This window comes from Arachis ipaensis, chromosome B5 (genome assembly GCF_059453495.1).
Source record: "Arachis ipaensis isolate K30076 ecotype BB chromosome B5, ASM5945349v1, whole genome shotgun sequence".
NCBI classification, from domain to species: Eukaryota; Viridiplantae; Streptophyta; class Magnoliopsida; order Fabales; family Fabaceae; genus Arachis; species Arachis ipaensis.
Window position 1 is genome coordinate 71,042,421 of NC_142440.1, and position 6,082 is coordinate 71,048,502.

The 6,082-nt window shown below is 37.8% G+C and overlaps 1 non-coding gene across 1 annotated transcript; it reads left to right on the plus strand.

Annotated features, from left to right (window-relative positions):
- The first annotated feature begins 1,614 nt into the window (after positions 1–1,614).
- LOC148564582 (small nucleolar RNA R71) lies at positions 1,615–1,718 on the plus strand. Its single transcript, XR_015884559.1, has one exon. It is a non-coding gene; the product is annotated as a small nucleolar RNA R71 (small nucleolar RNA).
- The last annotated feature ends 4,364 nt before the right edge of the window (positions 1,719–6,082 follow it).

A 6,082-nucleotide genomic window follows, 5' to 3' on the forward strand; every position in this document is an offset into this window, starting at 1 on the left:
TAGAGTTTGGTTGTGGCCTCCCAACACCAAGCTTAGAGTTTGACTGTGGGGGCTCTGGTTGACTCTGCTTGGAGAGAAGCTTTTCCTGCTTCCTCTCCATGGTTGCAGAGGGAGATCCTTGAGTTTTGAATACAAGGGAGTTCTCATTCCATTGAAGGAATATTTCACCTCTGTCAACATCAATCACAGCTCTTGCTGTGGCCAGGAAAGGTCTTCCTAGGATGATGGATTCATCCTCTTCCTTTCCAGTATCCAGGACTATGAAATCAGTAGGTATGTAAAGGCCCTCAACCTTTACTAATACATCTTCTACTTGTCCATAAGCCTGTTTTCTTGAGCTGTCTGCCATCTCTAGTGAGATTTTAGCAGCTTGCACCCCATAGATTCCCAGTTTCTCTATTACAGAGAGGGGCATGAGGTTTATCCCTGAACCAAGGTCACACAGAGCCTTAAAGATCATGGTGCCTATGGTACAAGGGATTATGAACTTTCCAGGATCCTGTCTCTTCTGAGGCAATGTCAGTTGATCCAGATCACTTAGTTCATTGATGAACAAGGGAGGTTCAACTTCCTAAGCATCAATGCCAAACAATTTGGCATTCAGCTTCATGATTGCACCAAGAAACTTGGCAGTTTGCTCTTCAGTGACATCCTCATTCTCTTCAGAAGAGGAATACTCATCAGAGCTCATGAAGGGCATAAGGAGGTTCAATGGAATCTCTATGGTCTTCTAGATGAGCCTCAGAGTCCTTTGGTTCCTCAGAGGGAAGCTCCTTATTGATCACTGGACGTCCCAGGAGGTCCTCCTCCTTGGGATTCACGTCCTCTCCTCTCCTCACAGGTTCGGCCATGGCGCTTATGTCAATGGCCTTGCACTCTCCTTTTGGATTCTCTTCTGTATTGCTTGGGAGAGTACTAGGAGGGATTTCAGTGATCCTTTTACTCAGCTGGCCCACTTGTGCTTCCAGATTTCTAATGGAAGATCTTGTTTCATTCATGAAACTTACAGTGGCCTTAGATAGATCAGAGACTAGATTTGCTAAATTAGAAGTATTTTGTTCAGAGTTCTCTGTCTGTTGCTGAGTTGATGATGGAAAAGGCTTGCTATTGCTAAACCTGTTTCTTCCACCATTATTAAAGCCTTGTTGAGGCTTTTGATTCTTCCATGAGAAATTTGGATGATTTCTCCATGTTGAGTTATAGGTGTTTCCATAAGGTTCACCTAAGTAATTTACCTCTGCTATTGCAGGGTTCTCAGGATCATAGGCTTCTTCTTCGGAAGATGCCTCTTGAGTACTATTGGATACAGCTTGCATTCCATGCAGACTCTGAGAGATCATATTGACTTGCTGAGTCAATATTTTATTCTGAGCCAATATGGCATTCAGAGTATCAACCTCAAGAACTCCCTTCTTCATAGGCGTCCCATTACTCACAGGATTCCTTTCAGAAGTGTACATGAACTGGTTATTAGCAACCATGTCAATGAGTTCTTGAGCTTCTGTAGGCGTTTTCTTTAGGTGAATGGATTCACCTGCAGAAGTATCCAATGACATCTTAGATAACTCAGACAGACCATCATAGAATATATCCAGGATGGTCCATTCTGAGAGCATGTCAGAAGGACACTTTTTGGTCAACTGTTTGTATCTTTCCCAAGCTTCATAGAGGGATTCACCTTCTTTCTGTCTGAAGGTTTGAACATCAGCTCTAAGCTTGCTCAGCTTTTGAGGAGGAAAGTACTTGGCTAAGAAAGCCGTGACCAGCTTATCCCAAGAGTTCAGGCTGTCTTTAGGTTGAGAATCCAACCATAATCTAGCTCTGTCTCTTACAGCAAAAGGGAAAAGCATGAGCCTGTAGACTTCAGGATCTACTCCATTAGTCTTAACAGTATCACATATCTGCAAGAATTCAGTTAAGAACTGAAAAGGATCTTCAGATGGAAGTCCATGAAACTTGCAGTTCTGCTGCATCAGAGAAACTAATTGAGGTTTCAGCTCAAAGTTGTTTGCTCCAATGGTAGGAATGGAGATGCTTCTTCCATGTAAATTGGAATTAGGTGCAGTAAAGTCACCAAGCATCTTCCTTACATTATTATTATTTTCGGCTGCCATCTCCTTCTCCTGTTCGAAAATTTCTGAAAGATTATCTCTGGATTGTTGTAATTTAGCTTCTCTTAATTTTCTCTTCAGAGTCCTTTCAGGTTCTGGATCTGCTTCCACAAGAATGTTCTTATCCTTGCTCCTGCTCATATGACAAAGAAGAAGGCACAGAATAATAATAATAATAATAGAGATTCTCTTTGCCACAGTATAGAGGTTCCCTTATGTGAGTAGAAGAAAAGAGGAAGAAATTCGAACACAGATAGAAGAGGGGGTTCGAATTTGGTGATGATGTGAGGAAGAGATGTTAGTTAATGAATGAATAAATAGAATAGGATGAGAGAGAGGGAGGGAATTTTCAAAAATTATTTTTGAAAAAGAGTTAGTGATTTTCGAAAATGGTTTTTGAAAAATGTTAGTAATTTTCGAAAATTTTTGAAATCAAAAATAAAAATTAAAAATAATTAGTTAATTAAAAAGAAATTTTTGAAAAAGGGGGAGATATTTTCGAAAATTAGAAAGAGAGAATTAGTTAGGTGGTTTTGAAAAAGTTAAGAAACAAACAAAAAGTTAGTTAGTTAGTTGAAACAAATTTTGAAAACCAATTTTGAAAAGATAAGAAGTTAGGAAGTTAGAAAAGATATTTTGAAAAGATATTTTTGAAAAAGATAAGATAAGAAGATATTTTTGAAAAGATATGATAGAAATTAGTTTTTGAAAAAGATTTGATTTTTAAAATCTCAATTAATGACTTGATTCATAAAAAAAATCACAAGATATGATTCTAGAACTTAAAGTTTGAATCTTTCTTAACAAGCAAGTAACAAACTTCAAATTTTTGAATCAAAACATTAATTGATTATGTTATTTTCGAAAATTGATTTTAAAAATAAGAAAAAGATTTTTGAAAAATATTTTTGGAATTTTCGAAAATTACTAAGATATTTGAAAAAGATTTGATTTTTGAAAAAGATTTTGAAAAAGATAAGATTTTCAAATTGAAAATTTGATTTGACTCATGAGAAACAATTTGATTTTAAAAAATTTTGAAAAAGTCAATCCAAATTTTCGAATTTGATGAGAGAAAAAGGGAAAGATATTTTTTTGATTTTTGAAATTTTTTGAAAAACATGAAAAATATGCAATGCATGAAATTTTTAGATCAAAACAATGAATGCATGCAAGAATGCTATGAATGTCAAGATGAACACCAAGAACACTTTTTTTGAAAAATTTTTAATGCAAAGAAAACATGCAAGACACCAAACTTAGAATTCTTTAATGCTTAGGCACTAAGAATTCAAGAATGCATATGATAAACATGAAAAGACACAAAACAAAAAATCATCAAGATCATACAAGAAGACTTACTAAGAACAACTTGAAGATCATGAAGAACACCATGAATGCATGAAATTTTCGAAAAATGCAAGATGCACATGCAATTGACACCAAACTTATAACATGACACATGACTCAAACAAGAAACACAAAATATTTTTGATTTTTATGATTTTCTAATTTTTTTTTGGATTTTTTTTCGAAAATAATATGAAAAAAAAAAATAAGGATTCCAAAATTTTTAATATGAATTCCAGGAATCTTGCCATGTTAGTCTAAAGCATCAGTCCAGGAATTAGACATGGCTCACTAGCCAGCCAAGCTTTCAAAGAAAGCTCCAGTCCAAAACACTAGACATGGCCAATGGCCAGCCAAGCTTTAGCATGTAAATCAGAAACAGTAGCAGGTGGATTAACTCCAACTAGCTTGCTCTTGATAACAAATTGCTGCCTCAGTCCAAATAAATTTAGACATGGCTTTACAGCCAGCCAGGCTTCACATGCTTCATGAAACACTAGAATTCATTCTTAAAAATTCTGAAGCCATAGAATAATTTATTTTTGAAAACATTTTTATCTTTTTTTTTCGAAAACAGATGAGAGATTTTTGAAATTATTTTTGAAAATTTTTTTTTGAAAAGAAAATAAAAAGAAAATTACCTAATCTGAGCAACAAGATGAACCGTCAGTTGTCCAAACTCAAACAATCCCCGGCAACGGCGCCAAAAACTTGGTGCACGAAATTGTGATCTCCAGGCTCGAACAAATCCTGGTAATGGCTCCAAAGCTTGGTGCTCTGATCTTAATTCATAATTGTCACAACTTCGATACAACTAACCAGCAAGTGCACTGGGTCGTCCAAGTAATACCTTACGTGAGTAAGGGTCGAATCCCACGGAGATTGTTGGTATGTAGCAAGCTATGGTCACCTTGTAAATCTCAGTCAGGCAGATATAAAACAGTGATATGGTTTTCGAATAATGAATAATAAAATAGGGATAGAGATACTTATGTAAATCATTGGTAGGAATTTCAGATAAGCGAATGGAGATGCTTTTCGTTCCTCTGAACCTCTGCTTTCCTAACTATCTTCATCCAATCAGTCTTACTCCTTTCCATGGCTGGCTTTATGTGATACATCACCACTGTCAATGGCTACTTTCGGTCATCTCACGGGAAAATGATCCAATGCCCTGTCACGGCACGGCTAATCGTCTAGAGGCATCACCCTTGTCAATTGCTTCATCTTATCCTCTCAGTGAATAATATTCTCACGCACCCTGTCACGGCACGGCTATTCATCTGTCGGTTCTCGATCATGCTGGAATAGGATTTACTATCCTTTTGCGTCTGTCACTAACGCCCTGAAATCGCGAGTTAGGAGCTCGTCACAGTCATTCAATCATTGAATCCTACTCGGAATACCACAGACAAGGTTTAGACCTTCCGGATTCTCTTGAATGCCGCCATCATTCTAGCTTACGCCACGAAGATTCTGGTTAGGAGATCTAAGAGATACTCATTCTAGCTTAATTCATGTAGAACAGCAGTGTTTGTCAGGCACGCGTTCATAAGGGAGAAGGATGATGAGCGTCACACATAATCATCACCTTCATCACGTTCTTGGGTGCGAATGGATATCTTAGAAGCGAAATAATAAGAATTGAATAGAAAACAGTAGTACTTTGCATTAATCTTTGAGGAACAGCAGAGCTCCACACCTTAATCTATGGAGTGTAGAAACTCTACCGTTAAAAATACATAAGTGAAGGTTCAGGCATGGCCAAGATGGCCAGCCCCCTAAAACGTGATCACAGGATCAATACAATCCAGGATTGTCAAAAAGACTAGTAAGAGGTCCTATTTATAATAAACTAGTCACTAGGGTTTACATGAGTAAGTAATTGATGCATAAATCCACTTCCGGGGCCCACTTGGTGTGTGTTTGGGCTGAGCTTGAGTGTAGCACGTGCAGAGGCCATTTGTGGAGTTGAACGCCAGTTTCTGTGCCAGTTTGGGCGTTCAACTCTGGTTTTGGATCCTTTTCTGGCGCTGGACGCCAGATTTGGGCAGAAGGCTGCCGTTGAACGCCAGTTTACGTCGTCAATTCTTGGCCAAAGTATGGACTATTATATATTGCTGGAAAGCCCTGGATGTCTACTTTCCAACGCAATTAGAAGCGCGCCATTTCGAGTTCTGTAGCTCCAGAAAATCCACTTTGAGTGCAGGGAGGTCAGAATCCAACAGCATCAGCAGTCCTTTTTCAACCTCTGAATCTGATTTCTGCTCAAGTCCCTCAATTTCAGCCAGAAAATACCTGAAATCACAGAAAAACACACAAACTCATAGTAAAGTCCAGAAATGTGAATTTAACATAAAAACTAATGAAAACATCCCTAAAAGTAACTAGATCCTACTAAAAACATACTAAAAACAATGCCAAAAAGCGTATAAATTATCCGCTCATCAGTATTCCGAGTAGGATCTAGGTAGGGATGACTGTGACGAGCTTCAAACTCGCGATTGTTGGGTGTGTGACAGACGCAAAAGGATCAATGGATCCTATTCCAACATGATCGAGAACCGACAAATGATTAGCCGTGCGGTGAGAGCGTATTTGGAACGTTTTTACTGAGAGGA